The 21,429-nt window shown below is 48.1% G+C and overlaps 1 protein-coding gene across 1 annotated transcript in view; it reads right to left on the reverse strand.

Moving 5' to 3' along the window:
- Positions 1 to 9,673, reverse strand: part of ATM (ATM serine/threonine kinase) — a 1,399,724-nt gene extending 1,390,051 nt beyond the window's left edge. The window contains exon 1 of the mRNA XM_086935231.1: positions 9,555 to 9,673. The gene's annotated coding sequence lies outside the window, so the exon portion shown is untranslated. The remainder of the gene's footprint in view (positions 1 to 9,554) is intronic.
- Between the last annotated feature and the right edge of the window lie 11,756 nt (positions 9,674 to 21,429).

Below are 21,429 nucleotides of genomic sequence, written 5' to 3' on the forward strand. Positions count from 1 at the left end.
CTTTACAGTTCTGAGCCGGGAGAATCTCCTACTGTCACCGAGGTTGGTTGTCCAGGCTATGAAGGAGAGCTGATAACGCTGGGTGAGGTCAACGCTGGGTGAGGTCACCGCTGCCATCTCAGGTCTTGCTTCTGGAAAGGCGCCAGGACTGGATGGCTTACCTGGGGATATGTTCAAACAGGAGCCCATTGTATGGGCCCCCTACCTTACTGCCCTTTTCAATGGAGTTCTAAGCGGCATGGAAATCCCTGGTACTTGGCTGGGGGCAGAGGTGGTCCCTATCTTTAAAAAGGGCTCGCCTCTCCTCCCGGCCAACTACAGAACCATCAGCTTAATCGACGTAGCACAGAAGCTGTTTGGCAGGGTTTTGCTGAATCGCCTCCAGGATTGGATGGAAGAGGTGGGTGCCCTTAGTCCCTATCAGGCGGGTTTTAGGAAGGGGGTATCCACAGTGGACCAGGTTTTTAGGTTGAATCTTATCTATTGGAGGGCAGCAATATTCGAGGGCGGCAGTCTGTACACAATTTTTGTGGACTTACGGGCCGCCTTCGATCTGGTGCCCAGGGGAAAACTCTGGAGCGTCTTGGCAGAGATGGGCGTCCCCCCGGACATCCTAGTAATCTTACAGAGGCTCCATCATAATAATTATGCCCGAGTGAGGTGTGGGAGGTCGGGGGAATTGACCGATAGATTCCTCGTTGACCGAGGGGTAAGGCAGGGTTGTGTGTTGGCACCGACCCTGTTTTGCCTCTTCGTCAACGGGGTAATCGCCCACCTAAATGCCACCGATTATACTGACGCCCCCAAACTAAATGGCAGCAGGGTGCCCGCAATCATGTTTGCGGACGACACCCTGCTGCTATCTAAAACCCCCATGGGGATACAGAGGATCCTTGATTCATGTGTAGCCTTCTGTACGGACAGGGGGCTAGAAATCAATGCGGCCAAAACTAAATTCATGGTTTTAAATCCGAGCCAAAATTGCGGCCGAATCCGCAATTGGGAGTAGCACGGCTCGAGAGGGTTGCCACCTTTGAATATCTAGGTGTGACTCTTAATGAAACCATGACTTGGGGATCCCACCAGAGTAGGGCGAACCTCAAACTTACACAAATTACTGGGGGTATCGCCCGGATGATGACCGGCTCCTCATATCGCCCGTTGGGGGCCCTAATCCAGATATACAAGGCCCAGGCCAGGGGAGCGATCATGTATGGGGCGGAACTGTGGGGACACACACCATGCCATAGCCTGTCACTAACAGAAAACAAGTTTATAAGACAGATAACCGCGCTTCCCCCCAGTACCCCGCTCCTCCCCTTGAGGCTTGACCTCGGTCTACGACCATTATCTGATGAAATAAGCCTGAGACCCATAGTCTTCTGGCGTAGGTTGTGGAGCAGTAATGATCTTGCAGCATACAGGGCGGAACTGGCAGAATTATTGAACCACCCAAAAGCGCTCCGTATCCCTTGGGTCAAAAACATCCAATCCACCTGCATGGAACTAGGGCTCCCTGACTTATGGACTGACCCTGCGAATGCCGCACTGAACATCTCTAAAAGGTCCCTGACTAACGTATACCACGAACACAAATTAGCTAGGGCCCGAGTTACCCAGGCAGAAGGGTCTCTATCCTCTGTGTTTTTGCAAAGCAAGGACCTTTATAGGTTTGAGAGGGTATTGGATCCTATCTTTCCGGTACTTGCTAGGAAGCTGTTTCTCCAATGGAGATACGGCTCACTGCCCTTTCGGTCCTTTACAAGTACTTGGTCATCGCCCCCCACTACGACGCAGTGCCCGGCCTGTGATGCTTTGGAGGAAACCGATTTACATGTGGCCTTCTTCTGCCCAGCCTACAGGGCAGCGCGGAAATACTGGCTTCTTCCATTGATTAGGAATATGGGCGGCAGGGAATATGCTCCAATGTATAGGATTTTAAAATCTGATCTCTCTGGCCCAACTGTCCTCGCATTATCAAAATTTCTTACCAATGTTTGGCATACGCGCAACCGTATTTTAAAGGTGTTGGGTCCCCCTTAAAATTTTAGATGCACAGTTTTTATGGTATTTTTAACATATGTACTTCCAATGTTTTAATGTTTTGACTTATTGTGATTGTATATGTGTACTGTTTTTCTTTTATGGCCAAATGGCCGAAATAAAGATTGGAAAGTAAGTTATCCAGCTATTATGCAGACTTTGGGGAAGAGCAGTACACAGAGTTATCCGTAGAACTCCATAGGCACGGAAGCTGGAAGATCTGACAATTTGCACAGGTAGCTCAGACCATGTCTGTAGGCCAGTGGCAGCTGTGGGTCTGCATGATCCATATCTGGGAGCCCGATTTATGACAATGTAAGATTCTTTCGAGACATTCGGCTTGGGGTTGGGGCAGCTCTTTCAGTATGCAAAAATAGCTGCCATGGCAAACGAAATATGGCATTTTCCCATAGACCCTTGCACCCACTCAGACTTTGGTCATGTTATTGTCCATGGCCGGAGGCTTATCACACACTTGTACAGCGCCCGACTGACTGACAGACCAATGTCACCCATGAAGATTGAGGAGACTTGGCAGCAGATTAGTGAGGACCCAACTACAGCCGGGGAGTGGGCCGGAGTACCCAGGGGAGAGCAAGAGGTGTAAGTTAATACAAGATTTAAACTCATTCAATGTTGTCCACATCGCTTACCTCTTTACCAAACAATTGCATGCAAACTACCACTCTAGAGACTCGGGGTGTGTCTGTAGAAGTGCAACAGCGGATTGTTTTCATGTGGTGTGGAGCTCCACCCAAGTTGCACACAATTGGGAGGGGGTCCTGGACCAACTCCATCGGGCTGTGGACTGGGTGATCCTAGGGGATAAACCACTGCCTCTTGGTCCTGGTACCTGGTACCGGGAAGTTAAAATAGGAAACTCAGCAAGAAATGTGCATTGCTTGGATTAACCTTAGCTAATCGTGCATAGCCATTATATGGTTGAGCCTGTGACCTCCCCTGGTGGCAGACTGCAAAGGGACATGATCGAATGGGGAGGGGCAGAAGAGGTCCATATGAGAAGAGTAAGGCGCAACGAGAAACTAGCTGACGACCTACTCACGTGGAGAGCTATGGTACATGACTTGACTGTGACAAGAGCCAGCATCACCCCAGACCAGGTGGATGCTGGGTACCGGGGAACAATTCCTGGATATACATGTCCCAGAGGATGAAGAGGGGAGACACGGAAATGGAAAATGAGATTGTTATGTACACAACAACTAGGGAAATGTATAGCGAGACTCCTTCACAACACCTTGAGTCCACCTGATTGGAGCTTTGATTAATAGACGGAGCACATGGGGATGGGGAGTTAGTTCACTTAGGGGCAGATGTATCATCATTGTATTTTGCGAGTCCTCAAAAGCGAATTTTACCAATTTGCTATTAAGGACTCGCAAAATGTGATGTATGTCGGTTTCACAATAATAATTGCGATTCCTACATATGCCTTAATTGCGAATCGCAAATTGGGATTCGCAATTAAGGAATATGGATATGGTGGAGAGGAGGCTGATAACGAGGAAAATGCAGACCGATTGGGCTCCTCACCTCCGTACACTCACAACGTGAACCAAAACTAACCAAGATTTCCATGTGGTGTCATACGAACACCTTAATGAATGTGTGGTATGAAAGGTGGCCCCCTCACTCTGGGTGGTTAGGGACACTTTTTCAAGTTGGACGCTGTCATGTGACAATTTAATGCATTTGGATTACTGCGGTTTTGGATATCCTACATTGCCCTAATTAAACAAACATCTGATAGCAATTATTATTAAGTATAACGGGGAAAAAAGAGAAAGGTGAACAGAACACCGAATAGGAGTCTGCAACAACACCTTAGCCAGATGTATTCAGGGTTGTGTGGTCAATAGAAAAAAATTAACATTTCTCAAAACTCTCCGGGGAAGGGGGGAGGTATGTGATATCCAACTTAGAATCACCTAAATCCTCCCAATGCCAATACGTTAAATAAAACACTGCTCTGGTGCAAAGACCAGAAGGTACATTCATCAGGTGGTTTCTCCTTGATTCTGTAATACAATCAAGGAGAAACACCAAGCATGAAAAACCTTACAAATAAAACAAGCAATGGCAAAGCCAATAGGTCTCACCTAAGCAAGAGCTATTGGCTTGCCAATATGTTTTAGCCATGCTGTACACCAGCGTAGCTGCTGTTAAGCATGGCTAAAGGTTAGTGGGGTAAAGTAGAGTGGCCTGGACTGGACTGGAGTAAAGTGTACGGTTATGGAGTGGCGTAGAGTTGAATGGAGCAGTGCAGAGCGATGTGGAGTGTCTTGGACGGAGTAGAATGTCGTAGAGCAGAGTAGAGTTGGGTGGCATAGAATAGAGCAGAGTGTGTGGAGTGGTGTAGAACAGAGTATAGTGGCATAAAGGGTGTTGTGTGAAGGGTTGTAGAGTACAGTGGCATAGAGTGGAATACATGGTCATAGAGTAGTGTGGCATAGAGCGTAGTATGTAGCCGAGCGGAATGGCGTAGAGTGTGGTCAAATGGGGTCGGGTGGCATAGGGTGTCGTGGAGAGTTATAAAGTGGAGAGGCATAGAGTGGAATAGTGGAGTGGAGCACAGTGGAGTTGTGAGTCATAGAACAGAGTGGGGTAAAGTGGCATGAAGTGGCATGGAGGGAGGTGCACAGAGTAGAGTGGAGTGGTATAGAGTGGAGTAGAGTTATTGCGGTAGAGCCTCTGAGTGGAGTGTCGTAGAGTGGGCTCGAGTGAAGAGTTGTAAAATAGGGTGGTACAGAGTAGATTGGCGTTGAGGGCACTGGTTTTGGGTAAAGTGTTGTAGAGTGCATGAGCATAAAGTGACACAGAGTGACAAAGAGTCCAGTGGTGCAGTGCAGATTGCTGTGGCATAGAGTGCAATGGCGTAGAGCAGTGGTCTTCAAACTGAGAGATGCTCCCCCCCGGGGGAGGGGCGCAGAGTCATCTAAAGGGGTGCGTCAGTCCATATCTTCCCAGTGGCATGCCAGAGACCTACAATGCCCTCAATCGCAGCGTCCTTCAGTGTATTTTTTTGCCTGTTCCCATTTCTGTGCATTTTTGCCCCTATTTTTAGAGAACGTTTACTTGTGCTGCAAACGACTTGGTCTCGAGGTAAAGAAGAGCCCCCTCCCCTTGCAGAAATACCATTGGGGTTGAGCCTGAGCAGGGAGGCTGAGCATTGTGCTGAAAACGCACTTTGCAATTCACTTCACACAGAGTGCTTTTAGTGTGCTTGGAAGTAAAAACAGGATGCAGTTTTGCATTTTATTCCTGTATTCTCAATACTGATCCAAACGCTTAGGATTTGCCAAGCACAAACTTTATATGCACCAAAACATTATATTTTATCTGGTGTTGTTTTAATATACTGCTTAGTGCCCTGCAGTGTGCTTGATGTCTGTAGCTGCTAATGTGTTTAAATCACTATAAATTGTACATGGAGAAACATGAATTAAGGATGCAAAGTTGAAGTCAGTCTTCCAAGACTTCTAGTTTCCCACTCATGTTAGCTCAATGTGTATATTAGGTGCCATTTCCTTCATGCACTCATGGATGTGCTAAAAGAATGCCAAATAGCAACTGATCAAACGTAATCCCATTAAAAATGAGGTCATCAAGTTTACTATTGGTTTCAGAAGTATGACCTTAGTTTCTGAGGCAGCTTGTCCAAAACCTTAATCCTTCAATAAAAAAAATGTTGCTTCCACTTTCAATTCCTCCCTATCACCAGCTCATCAGTTTGCTGTGGTGGTACTCTCTTTTTACTAAATAATACCCTGTATTGACTCATTCTGGATTTTAAATTCAGCAGTGCCTGGTGTTACTTTATGCAATCTTGATTATTTACAATATTTGTATCTGTGGTTTGTGTATAGCACTCTCACAGCTTTTCCACTGCTTCAGAACAGCGACAGGTATGATTGAAAGTAGAGATAAATTAATTACAACAGGGATTTCAAGAGGGCATACAAATTGGGTTTTTATGGCTGGATGGTATTTTTCAATTCATAGGAGATAGATTGAACTTTCTACATGGAACCGGATGGGACTTTCCAGAAGGGATTGTGGATTGAGATTATTACAGAGTAGAGTGGCACAGAGTAGAGTGATGTTGAGTTCAGTGTCATAGAATGCAGTGTCATAGAATGCAATGTCATAGAATAAGGTGGCGTCCAAAGCACAGGCGGAGAGTAGAGTCGAAAGGAGTCGAGTAGAGTGCAGTGACTTAGAGCCCAATGGTGTAGAGAGGAGTAGCATGCATTGACGTAGAGTGTTGCAGAGTAGAGTGCAGTGGTGCAGAGTAGTTGGCGTAGCTTGCAGTGGCATAGAGTGCACTGGTTTTAAGTAAAGCGGTTGTAACAAAGTGGATTATTAAGCAGTGGGGCTGGTTAGGCTTCACTATGCAATAATTTCACATTACCCAAATAGGTCCCTGGATTCACACTAATATACCCTTAGCTCAGTCCTAGTAGTGTGTCACAGAACAGTAAGGCTTTCCTAGAGGAACAGGAGTTAAGCATTTCAAAGCACCAACATGGCCAATAAGTAACTGACACGACTCAACAACAAAAAAAATCCAACACCAATTTATAAAAATAAAGCAGCTGTCAGCCAGGGCAACCAGGTGGTCAACCTCTAAAGTCGCTCTAAAGCCACCTGGGTGCATGTTAAATTATATACAACTTTGGGATACAGTCAGGGCTGATGAGACCAGTTGTTTGGTACCGAACATGACAATTTTCAGTTGGACCAAAATGGAGCTGGGGCCCTGGGAATGCCTAGGTGCTAGGCATTGTTATCCTATGGTCCCCCTGAACACTTATAGTAGCCCCTACTGGAAGGAGGTTACTATAGTGACATAAGCTTGCACTTATATGTCCACACCTTTGATATAATGCACCCTTCCGACTGGGCTCAGATGGCCTACCGTAGGGGTGACTGGAATACATTAAAAATAGTGCTGTGGCTTTGCGCACGGTGAGGGCAAAGTCTAGGTTGAGCAGTTTGCACTGCTCATGCAGTCTGCATTGAGGGGGCCTGCTGTCAGCTTTTTACCCGAGTCACTCAGGGTGGACCAATCAGTGCTTCAGGCCCTGGTGACCCCTTTAACTCCCATACCCAGGGTGCATCTTACCAGGGAATTAGGAGGGGGTTAAAGTTCTTAACATTGTGGTCACCAGTTCAAATTTATCAAATTGTAGTGAGAAAGCATTTGCACTGGCACTGGGGTCTGTTTGGTTAGCAGGCTCCAGTCCACTTTCAGAGTCAAAACCATCAGCATTGGAAGAAAAAGTGTGACTGTGCCCATACTAAAAGAGCTTTTTCCTACAGTGGTGTAGTGTAACCTGGGGCAGAGTGCAGTGGTTTAGAGTATAGTGGTGTATAATGCAGTTGCGTACAATAGAGTGGCATAGACTGGAGTGGCGCAGGAAGACTGCAGTGGCATAGAGTGGAATTTTGCTAAGTGGAATAGAGTGGCGCAGAGTAAAGTGCCATAAAGTGCAGTGTCTTAGAGTACAATAGTGAAGAGTACATTAGAGTGGCTTGACGTAGGGTGCAGTGGCATAGTGTAAAGCGGCGCATAGTAGAGTGCAGTGGCATGGAGTGCAGTGGTGCACAGTAGGGTGGTGTAGAGTTCAGAGGCAGAGAATGCAGTGCTGCAGAGTAGAGTGGCGTAAAGTGAAGGGGCATAGAGTGAAGCAGGGTAGAGTGCAGTGGTGTAGAGTAGAGTGATGCAGAGTAGAGAGGCTTAGAGTGCAGTGGGGCAGAGTAGAGTGCAGTGGCATAGAGTGCAGTGATGCAAAGTAGGCTGTCAGAGTGCAGTGGTCTATAATAGAATGCATTGGTGTAGAATACAGTGTGTATAGTGGTGCAGAGGAGAACAGAGTGACGTAGAGTACAATGGTACGGAATGGAGTTGGCTTACAGTGCAGTGGCATAGAGTGTGGCAGAGTCTAGTGGTGTACAGTGCAGCAAGGATGAGTAGACTGGCATAGAGTTCATTAGTTTGGAGTACAAGGGTGTAGAGTGCATTTAGTGCAGAGGGCAGTGCTTAAGAGTGCAGTGGCGTAAAGAGGAGTGGGGCAGAGTGGCGTGGAGTGGTGCACTGTAGAGTACAGTGACATAGATTAGATTGGCGTAAAGTGCAGTAGTGGAGTGCATTAGAGTGGCGTAAAGAGGATTGGCAAAGTACACTGGCATAGAGTGCAGTGGCATAAAATTCATTATTGCAGAGTGCATTGGTGTAGAGTGCAGTCGTGAAGAGTGCAGTTGTGACGAGTGCAGTCGTGAAGAGTGCAGTAGTGAGGAGTGCAGTAGTGAGGAGTAAACTAGTGTTGGGTAGAGTGCAATGGAATACAGTAGAGTAGACAGACAGAGTGAAGTGGTGCACAGTAGATCACAGTGGAGTGGTGCAGAGTGGAGATGGGTAAAGTGGAGTATGTATGGTGTGGTAGCGTACTGCTATTACACACATCACAATTTAATTGACCATTATCATTTGCAGAGACGTAGTTTTACTGATAAAATAATGAAAGTATACAGCACACAAACGATAATGTGTGGCAAGTAATAACCGAGTGTATTGAACTGATCAGAATAAAATATCTGTTTACATCACACTTCAGAATTATCAAAAAATTTGCTTCATTTGTGCTACCCTAATTCTGCTATATTCTGAAATATCTGCAGAGTTAATTTACCGACATTTAAATTTTGTTGTGTGCAAGAAAAAAAAATAACAACATTGTACAGCCTTTCTCAAGCACATCTACATAAATCCTTTCACTTTGAAGTAAGAGAAAGAAAAGTAAACACCAAGCTGTCTGGAAGACATAGCCTGACATTTGACATCCTTCTCCAAATGCACAGCAAATGTAACAAGATAAGAACAAGATTTAAGGACCTCTTAACAGAAATCCAGTACTGGTGGGAGAATACAGTAAATAGAGGACGTGAAACGGAAGGGGCGACCTCAACCTGGACAGCTTTAAACAAACAAAGCCAGCAAAAAGAAAGGAAGCAACTGTGAGTTTCAAAGCAAATGGTAAACAAAGGGCGGATTGCATTCCCATGGAAGCTTGCCGAATGTCCCCAAGTTGTCGTTAGCCTAAAAGTAGCGATTGAAACCAGAAGAAACAATACAAAATGTAGTAAAAAACCTAACAACATACTTCTGTGATCTATTGATATCCCTATCAGATCCAACTTCCTCAATGATAACCCTCCCATGGACAACCTGAACTGTTCTCCCAAAAATGAATACCCCACAGCCTTGTTGAATCTCTATTAGTGGACTGATTTGCGTGGAGGATGGCGATACTGGAGTAATTGAGTAAACTATTTTACGGAATGAAAGGTGATGTCGGTTTTCTGATGGGAGTTATACTACACTTGGTTCATTTGAGAAAGTGAAAACTATTCTAGAGATATGCACGTATTTCACTTCTTACATGTCAACACTGCCAAATAACGCAGGACTTTCCCGACATGAGTCTTACCTCAGGCCGCCCGTCAAGCGATCACAAAGATCCGACCATCCGACTTATTTCTTTCCACTCAAAGCAACTAAATGTGCGAATGTGAAGAGGAGGTGTGTGACCAGAAAGCTGGATTTCAAATTGATTGACAGGGTAAGAGGCGGGACTATGAGGGTCTGTATATATTTTTTTCTTGGCAGGTGCCTCTGCGATTGGCTACAACAAATGCTCTCCCAAACGTCGCCACTCGCTGCTGAGCCGGAAGAGACGTCCCGGCTGTTCAGAAGAAATGTGGGCCAGCCACACGCGAGCCGGTGATCTGCTGGAGTCTTTGCACGTGTATCTTGTGGCGCAGGCAGAATGAGTCAGTCGAGGAGATGCAGACTGTGCTGTGTTGAGCTCCGCCTGCTGGAAAGTTTCAGGAGGAGAAAAGGACGGCTCTGGCAGTGCCATGTGAACCGATCAGTGTAGTGGGCACATTTTCACAATCCAAAAACCCGGCAGTTTCAATGCCTAGTTTTGTAATTAGTCAGCATTGTATGGTGGGCTGGCCAGCACATCTAAAGGGAGACAGGGAGAGATCAGCCAAGGGTCTAGCCTGGCTGTGATATTTGTGATTCTAATCGTGCAATAACAGTGATCGAAGGGGGGTGGGGGCGGGGGGAATCAAGTAGGGGGACTGTGGGCTGAGAACCAGAGGGCGGGAATAACCCGAGGTTTGGATTAGTGGGCGGAGGTGTGGCCAAAATGTGCAAAACATCCCAATTTTTAGTATTGTTTGACATTTCACTGACCAGTTACAGCTTAATATGTTATTTAATTCATTCAATGTATACACATGATTATTTAAGGAATGTGAGTTATTGACATTTAAATACATTCACCAAGTGGGATGTTTCCAATCACAGTTTGTTCCAAAAACGCTTAAAAGTGGAATCACAAGCCATTTGTCTCCGCACCATGCAGTTTCTCCGATCTCTCTCTAGGAAGAACTTTAATCACTACAGTTATCATTAGATGTTTATTGTTGTTGAAAATTGCTGGAAGCTAGGAAGGAGGCAGCAAGCGCTTTTAAAACCATAATATACTTGCAATCACTACTCCTTCACCCGAAATCAGCGCCTAGTGCGGTCACACTGTTGGCACCGTCCTAACCTGCTCAAGGATCCAGTGACAGAGTCCCTGTTGCTTTAGGGTGTGCTGCTTTATAGGCCTGCCCGCAAGACTGGAGGTGAACTTCAGTATGGATTATAGTGGACATGCCTTGAAGGTTAACTCCCACTTGCCATTGCGAAGGTCCACCTGCCAGTGGCGTAGCTAGGACTTAGGCGGCCCATAGCAGCCCCTGCATTTGCCGCCCATGGCGGCCTAATCTAAAAGCGAGGGGTGCTGGCGATTCATGTGGCCACGACAGCCGCAGGTAAGAGTGGGGGGGGTGCTCCCGATTCTTGAAGTTGCGACGTCCGCAGGTAAGCGCAGGACTGGGTGGCCATCAACCCACCTTTCTATGCCACTGCCACCTGCTGGTGCTAAGACACCAGGGCTTCTACAGTCTTGCGGGGCCCTCTAAGGTCTAGCATGAGAATGTGCTCCCTCAGGAGAGTGGTCTGGGGGACAGGTAATGAAGACTGAACCTGGTTCCCCAGTTCCAAATTTGGCAGATCTGAACATAGTGCCACATCCTCTCCCCCACTAAACCCCATACCGCCCCATTTGGTGAAAACTTGCGCTGCCTTCGGCTACAACCCAATTGTGCCCCGCTATAAACACGTGGAAACTACTCGATTTAAATTACGCACGAGTAATATGTTGCCTGAAATAAAAAAAAGTAACAATATACTGGAAAAAGCAAACACTCATAGGGCATGCAAGATTAAGTAAAGCATGTGAAATGTAAGCAGGAACAAGCATGGTTACCTTAACGCTTTTACACTATTCAGAAATCAGTGAGTGCTTTTGCCTGAAAAGTTAAGGAAATCACTACGGGCCCAGAAAGGACCCGTTTCAATGTCCATTGCTCATATCAGTGGTTCCCAAACTGTGCGAAGTGGCTCCCTGGGGAGCCGTCAACCCTAGCCAGGGGGGCCGCGCACCAAGCACTTTAATGGATTTAATGTGAAGGGGTTGTTGGCTTCAGTTAAACTAATTAGACTTAAACGCATGATGTTGATGGTTTGTAAGGGACATGCCTAATGCTGTAAACCTAGTGCTTAATAATTGATTACATGAACCATTGATTAAAGCCTTCTTTTTAGGTTGCCACGCTACGCCTCTGTCTCTCCTTTGCTCTCTTTAAATAAATAAAGGTTGAGGGAGATGACCTCCATATTTCACTGGATCCCCACATTCCAACACTCCCAAAGTAAGAGGAAGATGCCTGATTTATTTTGTGAGACTTGTTAATAGTTTCGTTTTTTTCAAAATGCATTTTACACCAATGAAAGTTATCAGGAAAGTACAGTTGTCCTGTCTATTAAACACATTAAGTATTATTAAGTATTGACATTTGTACTTGAATCATAGGTACTTCCAGTACACATTTCTTTCAGTACACACACATTTCCAGACAGGCATGCTCTCTCCTTGATACAAAAGGGGGTGGTGATGGATGGAGCATCTGAACCAATCAAACACTCACACCCAGTCAACAGATCTGGGTTTAATCCATCACCGTTCTTTAGCCCACTCTGCCACCCAAGTTCAGACATATGCAAATCAGTCTGACCCTGTGCCTCATGGGAACAGTCCAGCCCGAACTGCCAAGCCATGCCTTCCCTGGACCGGAAACAAGCTTCCGAGGACCGGTTTCTGGCATTTCAGCCGTCTTCAGCCCGGCTTGGTTGAATCCAGTGTCAAAGTAAGCAAGAGACTCACGTCTGAGCATACCCTGCCAACTTATGGCAAACAAAGTGATACAAAAGGGGGTGGTGATGGACGGAGCATCTGAACCAATCAAACACTCACACCCAGTCAACAGATCTGGGTTTAACCCATCACCGTTCTTTAGCCCACTCTGCCACCCCAGTTCAGACATGGCCATATGCAAATCAGTCTATCCCTGTGCCTCATGGGAACAGTCCAGCCCGAACTGCCAAGCCATGCCTTCCCTGGACCGGAAACAAGCTTCAGAGGACCTGTTTCTGGCATTTCAGCCATCTTCAGCCCGGCTTGCTTGAATCCAGTGGCAAAGTGAGCAAGGGACTCAAGTCTGAGCATACCCTGACAACTTATGGCGAACAAAGTGATACAAAAGGGGGTGGTGATGGACGGAGCATCTGAACCAATCAAACACTCACACCCAGTCAAAAGATCTGGGTTTAATCCATCACTGTTCTTTAGCCCACTCTGCCACCCCAGTTCAGACATGGCCATATGCAAATCAGTCTGACCCTGTGCCTCATGGGAACAGTCCAGCCCGAACTGCCAAGCCATGCCTTCCCTGGACCAGAAACAAGCTTCCGAGGACCGGTTTCTGGCATTTCAGCCATCTTCAGCCCGGCTTGCTTGAATCCAGTGGCAAAGTGAGCAAGGGACTCACGTCTGAGCATACCCTGCCAACTTATGGCGAACACAGTGATACAAAAGGGGGTGGTGATGGATGGAGCATCTGAACCAATCAAACACTCACACCCAGTCAACAGATCTGGTTTTAATCCATCACCGTTCTTTAGCCCACTCTGCCACCCCAGTTCAGACATGGCCATATGCAAATCAGTCTTACCCTGACCTTTGATTGGATAGTTCCCTCGGGTTCCCTCGGCGGAACTAAATATGATGCCATCATTGCTGATGGTGCGTAAAATGAGGCAACAGGGGAGGGGGGGCATTTGTGTTCTCAAGTCAGTCCCTTACTAACCTGTGAACGACTAAGGCACTTATTGGGCTCTGAATAAACACACCATTTCTCTCCCACTTACCAGAATCACAACAGCTCAACTTCATACAAGTTGGGGAGATCGCAAGGGAAGGAGTAGGAAGGGCTTACTTGCTGCATGTATGACCTTTATCATCCAGTCTTCATGTTGACGCCCTGGGCATTGGCCTAGCTCGCCCATGCCATAGCCCGGTCCTGCCAAGACAAGTCGGGAATTGTGCCCCTGAATACGTCTAAAGCTGTTATTCTAGATGGGGGAGTGGTGTATATAAAGTCTGTTAAACCATGTCCATGAGAAGATTTTGTACAGTGCCTATCATGAGCAGATGTATTTCAAGTAACTGTCAGGTGCAATGATTCAGTAAAAGGACGCCCCAGGTGATCAGCGACAAGGCTGTGACTGCTCTCAGGTTTCCTGGTTTCACATTGTGCAATTCTGTATCGCTTTCCCATTGTTTTTGGTGTATATGTTGTATTTGTATAGCACACACCTATCCAAAAGGTAGCAGAGTGTTGTACAGGGCCACAGCCAAGCTTACATTCAACAAACAATACAGAGGTATCTGCTTTTTTCACTGTTAATGCTTTATGACATTGTGTTCTTTAAAAAGGCATGTCTCCAACAATTCCTTAAATTGAAGCAGCATTGGGGCGGACCTGATGGATACCAGGAAGTTGTTCAATCAATCAATCAGGATATTTGTATAGCGTGCTACTCACCCAAAGGGTCTCAAGGCGCTTGGGGGAGGGGGGTCCGCTACTGCTCGAACAGCCAGGTCTTGAGTTGCTCCTGAAGGAGAGGTGGTCTTGGGTCAGGCGGAGGTGGATGGGGAGGGAGTTCCAAGTCTTGGCTGCCAGGTAGGAGAAGGATCTTCCTCCCATGGTGGATCTTCGGATGCGTGGCATGGCGGCGAGGGCGAGGCTGGTCGATCGAAGCTGGCGGGTGGGAGTGTAGAAGGTCAGGCGGTTGTTGAGGTACCTGGGGCCCAGGTCGTGGAGGGCCTTGTGTGCGTGGGTGAGGAGTCGGAACGTGATTCTCTTGCTGACAGGAAGCCAGTGAAGGTCTCTCAGGTGTCCGGAGATGTGGCTGTGTCGGGGGATGTCCAAGATGAGTCGTGCAGAGGCGTTCTGGATGCGTTGGAGTCTTTTCTGGGGTTTGGCTGTGGTTCCGGCATAGAGGGTGTTTCCGTAGTCCAGTCGGCTGGTGACCAGTGCCTGTGTGACCGTCTTCCTGGTTTCGGTGGGGAGCCATCGGAAGATCTTTTGGAGCATGCGTAGGATGTTGAAGCATGATGATGAGACGGCGTTGACTTGTCTGGTCATCGAGAGGGAGGAGTCCAGGATGAAGCCCAGGTTGCGTGCGTGGTCCATTGGTTTGGGTGCGCTGCCCAGGGCAGGGGGCCACCAGGAGTCGTCCCAGGCGGAGGGTGATGATCCAAGGATGAGGACTTCCGTCTTGTCTGAGTTCTGTTTCAGGCGACTGTTCCTCATCCACTCGGCTACGTCTTTCATCCCTTCGTGTAGGTTGGTTCTGGCGGTGGCTGGGTCGTTGGTGAGGGAGAGGATCAGCTGGGTGTCGTCGGCGTAGGAGATGATGTTGAGGTTGTGTTGGCGTGCGAGGGGGCTCATGTAGACGTTGAAGAGGGTGGGGCTGAGTGATGATCCTTGAGGTACGCCGCAGATGACTTCGGTGGCCTTGGATCTGTACGGGGGAGGCGGACTCTCTGGGTTCTTCCGGTGAGGAACGAGATGATCCACTCCAGCGCCTTCTCTTGGATTCCAATGTTGCTGAGGCGCTGCACTAGGGTGCGGTGGCAGACAGTATCGAATGCTGCGGAGAGGTCCAGGAGGATGAGGGCCGCTGTTTCCCCGTTGTCGAGCAGGGCTCGGATGTCGTCAGTGGCTGCGATGAGGGCGGTCTCAGTGCTGTGGTTGGAGCGGAAGCCGGACTGCGAGTGGTCGAGGGATCCGTTCGTCTCGAGGAAGGCGGCAAGCTGTCTGTTGACGGTCTTCTCAATGACTTTGGCAGAAAAGGGGAGGAGCGAGATGGGACAGTAGTTCTTGAGGTCGGCGGGGTCCGCTGACGGTTTCTTCAGGAGGGCGCTGAGTTCGGCATGCTTCCAGCTCTCCGGGAAGGTGGCGGTGCTGAAGGAGCAGTTGATTATGTCCCGGAGTTGGGGTGCGATGACGGAGTCGGCCTTGTTGAAGATGTGGTGGGGCATGGGTCGGTTGGTGATCCGGAGTGAATGGTGTTCATCGTGTGGATAGTGTCTTCGGTGCTGACCAGGGTCCAGTCGCGGTAGGTGGTCATGGGGGGTGTCGGTTCGGTGGTAGGGTGCGTGGTCTCTGCGCCGAAGCTGTTGTGTATGTCGGCGATCTTGCTGTGGAAGAACGAGGCGAGTGAGTCGCAGAGGTCTTGCGAGGGAGTGATGTCGTTGTTTCCGGCGCTGGGGTTGGAGAGCTCTTTGACAATGCTGAAGAGTTCCTTGCTGTTGTGTGCGTTGTTGTCGAGACGTTCCTTGATTGCTGTCTTCTTGGTGGTGCGGATCAGCTTGTGGTGATTGCGGGTGGCGTGCTTGAAGGTGGTCATGTTGTCTGTAGTTGGGGTTTTTCGCCAGGCTTTCTCGAGGGTACGGCAGTTCTTCTTGGAGTTCTTGAGGTCGTCGTTGAACCAGGAGGCTTTCTTGCTGCCGGGCCTGCTGGGAGGGTTTTTCAGAGGTTCAAGGTCGTCAGCGCAGTTGGTGATCCACTGTGTGTGGTTGTTGGCTGCTTGGTTGGGGTCCGTTGAGATGGCGGGAGGGTTCTGGCTCAGTGATGTGGTGAGCTGGTAGGTGGTGATCTTGTTCCAGCTCCTACGGGGAACCTGTTGCGAGTGGTGGTGGGTCGTGGTCTTTCTGAAACTGAAGTGGACGCAGCTGTGGTCTGTCCAGTGGAGTCCGGTGGAGTGGCTGAAGGAGATGTACTTGCTGGAGGAGAAGACTGGGTCAAGAGTGTGTCCAGTGTAGTGGGTGGGGGTGTTCACCAGTTGCTTGAGTCCGAGGTTGGCGAGGTTGTCCAGCAGGGTGGTGGTGTTGTTGTCGCTGTTGTTCTCTAGGTGGAAGTTGAGGTCCCCTAGGAGGATGTAGTCAGCTGAGGCGAGGGCGTGCGGGCTGATGAAGTCTGCAATGTCTTCGCTGAATTGTGTGCGAGGTCCTGGGGGTCTGTAGATGAGGGTGCCTCTGAGTGTGGTCTTGAGGTCGGTGTGTATCTGGAAGTGAAGATGTTCGGCGGCTGTGAGGGTGTCGTCGGAGTTGGTCGTGATGCGGATGGTGTTCTTGTGGACGATGGCGATGCCTCCTCCTGTCTCGTAGAACCATGGTAAACCCTGAGGTAGGAAATGAACCAATGGAAATCGGAGAGGTTAGAGGACTTTTAACGAGAGAAGAAAGGGAGAGTCGAAGGGTGCAGGGATTATGCATGTACTGCGGTAAAAAAAGGGCACTATGTTAGAGACTATGCCTCTAAACCCAAGACTCCCGGGACCTAGTTCCGGAATAAGGTGGCGGTGTCCACCTCGATCCCTACTTTGTATAAAACTGGCAAACCCAGAGGGGAGGATGAGGAACAAAAAGGTTGGAAGCTCCCCTTGTTGTCTGTTATGGCCTTGCATGACACTGAGTCGCATATCGTTCTCCCCATGAGTCTTGAGTGTAATCAGCAGTTCCATCAGGTTCTGGTTATGATAGACTCCGGGGCAACAGGGAATTTCATAGACAGCGGGTTGGTAACAAGTCTCGCTTTGAACAGAGTGTTTAGGGAAACCCCTGACGAGGTATTGGCCATGGATGGCAAACCCCTGAAATCCGGTCCCATTGCTGAGCAAACGGAGGTTGTGTTGTTGACTGTTTCAGTTGTTAACGGAAGACATAGAGACGAACTATCATTAAATATAATTGATGCACCACAGTATGAAGTGATTCTGGGAATGCCGTGGTTGTGTCATCATAACCCGACAATAGATTGGAAGACCAAGACAATACAGTTCCTTTCTGAGGAATGCCAAAGCCATTTAGTGCAGAACAAAACCATGCAGGCCGCTGCTTTGTTGTATCCTTACATTGTAGCCACAGCAGCAGAAAAGGAGGTATTGCTGCCTTTGGAGTATCAACAGTACAGCAATGTTTTTAGTGAAACCAAGGCAGAACAGTTACCCCCTCAAAGAGAGTATGACTGCCTGCAGAATAGATTTGGTAGAGGGCCCTACTATCCCTGCATGTCGGGTGTATGCGTTGTCTGTGCCTGAAACAAAACACTTGAAGGAATACTTAGATCACTACTTACAGACAGTGCTTAATTTGTGCCTTGCCCCCCTTCTATACTGAGCGCGCTCTCTGAGGTTATTACTTCCCCGCTCACGGACTTATGTAATTCCATCTTCCAGACAGGCATTTATCCTGAAATTTGGAAAAAGGCAGTCATCAAGCCCCTGTTAAAAAAAACGTCCCTGGACCCCGCTGACTCAGCTAGTTACAGACCTATTGCCTGCCTCCCATTCCCGGCCAAAATATTCGAAGCAGTCATGAACAAACAGCTTTCAGGGTTCATCGACTGTCACCAACTTTTAGATGACACCCAGTTCGGGTTTAGGAAGGGCCACAGCACAGAAACTGCTTTGATAAAGGCCTCTGACGAGATTAGGACTATCTTGGACCAGGGTGGGGCGGCGGTCCTTGTACTCCTAGATCTGTCCGCTGCCTTTGACACGTTCGATCACTCCATCTTGATCGACCGTGTCACATCCTTGGGAGTAACCCTTCTTGCCAGGGACCTCATTGCTTCGTTTCTGGCCAACCGCACGCAGGCGGTAAAACTGGGCACTTTCTACTCGCCTACCTTCACCCTTCCGTGTGGGGTGCCCCAGGGCTCCTCGCTAAGCCCCACATTATTTGATATATATGTGGCGGATTTGGCGAGGGTCATAAAAGCACACGGGCTGCGCTTAACCACCTATGCGGATGACACACAATTGGTGTTGGCGGTACATAAGGATGGACCAGCCATTGCTGCAAGATTCCAGGAGGGGATGTCGGCCATTAGCTCATGGATGTCGAGTAACTGCTTGAAATTAAATGCGGACAAGACCGATGTGATGACCTTTGGCAACCTTTCACCGGAATGGTCTTCCATTTGGTGGCCCATTGAAATGGGTTCACCTCCCACTCCGGTTGCTAAGGTCAGAAACCTCGGTGTCATGTTCGATGACAAGCTGTTATTCAAGCACCATGTGAATGCAGTGGTCGCATCCTCCTTCTACATTGTGAGGAAGATTAAGAAGCTGATGCCATATCTCCCTCCAGCTGCAGGAAAAACATTGATCACCACCCTCGTTTTTTCCAAGATGGATTATGGCAACGCTCTCTTCCACAGCACGCAAGAACAGGTTTTAACCAAACTACAACCAGTCCAAAATGGTGCAGCCAGAATTCTGCTCGGCATCCCTAGTCACCGCCCCACCTCCTCGGCCATACGTCACCTGCATTGGCTAAGGGTCAAGAGTCGGATAAAGTTTAAAGCACTCTGTATCGCCTACAAGACCATCCATGACTCAGGACCCAGGTTCCTTAAGGATGCTTTTCGGATCTACGCTCCTAAAAGATCACTTCGCTCATCCTGCACCCATCTTCTCTCTGTCCCATGTACCTGAACCACTACCTGGGGAGACAGACGTTTCTTAGTAGCAACCCCAGGCTATGGAATTCTCTCCCTTTGTCCATCAAAACCAGTCCCACTCTCATCATCTTCCGTGCACTTCTGAAAACCTGGTTATTTAATCAATGATCATCTGGCTGCTCTCTGTCCCAGGAAGTCCGATATGCGCCGAGACACCCCAGGGTAGTTGCTGGCAATAAAAATCCCAAAAACATAAACATAAACATGCCTAATCACCGCTCCTGCCCGTCACTACTCCTGCCCCATCACTTTTCCTGCCCGTCACCTCTCCTGCTCCGTCACCTCCCCTGCTCCGTCACCTCTCCTGCTCCGTCACCTCTCCTGCTCCGTCACCTCTCCTGCTCCGTCACCTCTCCTGCCCCGTCACCTCTCCTGCCCCGTAACCTCTCCATCCCTGTTGCCTCTCCTGCCCGGTCACCTCTCCCGCCCCATCACCTCTACTAACGGGACAGTAAGTAAACAACCTTCATGTATGTAAGTAACTTGGTCAGCGCGCAAATGATTCCCTTAGCACAGGTCTTTAGAGGCAGGGGTTTCCATGAAAATTCATGCAGTTAGAACACATTCACTCAAGGGAACATTCACGCAAAATCACAATCGCTTCAAACCACCACAACTTGCTGTAGAAAACTGGGAACCTCCGAGATACTCGGTCAAAACGAACTCTTGGACGCCTTTTCTGGTTCAGAGCAATACATGTCCAGTTCATTACAGACTAGAACATTCCCCAACACCCCAAACAATTTTGTCCTGCAAAATACGGGATTATCCACAAATACCGCGTTCAGAGCTGTCTGGTTAAAAATGACAGGCCCTGAATAAGCAAAAGTGCACAAAGCATAGAAATCGATAAGCAAGTATCACGCCAAAACACCAAGAGACCAACATCACATTGCAGAACAGGCCTGGAATGTTAAATTAGCCGCTGTGCAGGAAAACCCCGAATTATTGTCCGGAAAAAACTATAGAGTATGCTGAAGCCACGGTGTAGCTGTGGATCTACAGTTTCTGCCCCTGGTTGCTTCATGACATTCGCAGGAATGGACATCTTCAAGGAGCTGGACAAAGGAGTATCAAGTTTAAACTAGATCAGTTGGAACGGACATTAAGGCCTAAAAACACATCACAATTTTTCATGCGTTTGTTTTCCTCACAAACTTCTTACAAAGACATCTTACCACCTTAACCAAAAAATAAACATGCAGATTTTGCAGAGTTGGTGGCAAGCTCCCAACAGTCCTCTGTCTGGGGAAAGCTCCTCTGTAATCACCAACTCAACATGATATGCTAAAGGCAGAGGGCGGCCCATTGTCATTTGAAAGGATTAATCAGCCTCAATCTGAATGACAATGGGCCGCCCTCGGTCTGTGTGAGCTCAGGGAGGGGCTGCTGCAGCCTCTCGAGTTCAACCGAGAAGTGCGAGCAGCCCCTGGAAGATGAAAGAATAATCGTTTTGTAAGTTGGACTATTCTTGCCGTCCCGGGACGATTTTTTGAATGACAGAAGTAGGGGAACGGACTGAAAGAATTTTTAAAAGTAGGGGCACGCAGTGCCCTTCCGATCCCGCCCACTTCTACCACTGTAACAAAGCACGAATTCCGGAAACCAGGGTGGAAAAAAACCATGTTATTAAAGGGGTCTACAAAGTGCACACAGGTCGCAGCACCTTAGTCCAGCTCAAGGTGTGGTTTAGTGCAAAATGCTGGACTGCACCGTTTGAAAGAGTGTGTTAAAGAGACCGTCAAGTGTACAGAAAAAACACAGTTCTCTTTATCGAGTCCTGCATCTTTATAATAATAATTCCTATTTGTAAAGCATGAGCATATCACCCCTTAATGTTTCAAGGTGCTGTGGGTCGCCGGGGAGATTAAGTGAGCTATTGTCCAGAGTCTCATGACAGGATGCTGAGCTGAGCTGCCACAGTGGATCTCCTGTGAATCCCGCACTCCTTTCTGTCAATAACCAATAGTAGGTGTTCTAGAATGCAAGTTTGATGACGTCAGCGCATGTTTTACGTTGTTTTGTGATGTCATCTACTGCATAACCTCTGGTTTTTAGCATGTGTTCAGCTGCTTCCGCTAGTTTGAAGGGCCTGGCAGCAGTGGCACAAATTAAGCACTGGTAAGATTAGAAGTTAAGCACTTAAGCAGTGATTGTAAACTAACTAACTTAGTACTAATAGCTAAGCGAAGCCAGCTAACTAGGGATGCCGTTTATTATTCCAATAATATGTCGTCACCGACCGTACCAAAACCAACGCTGGTTTTTTTGGGTAGCGTGATGGACGCAGTGCATGCCTGCCTTTCACCATTG

Source organism: Lissotriton vulgaris, chromosome 8 (genome assembly GCF_964263255.1).
Source record: "Lissotriton vulgaris chromosome 8, aLisVul1.2, whole genome shotgun sequence".
Taxonomy (NCBI): Eukaryota; Metazoa; Chordata; class Amphibia; order Caudata; family Salamandridae; genus Lissotriton; species Lissotriton vulgaris.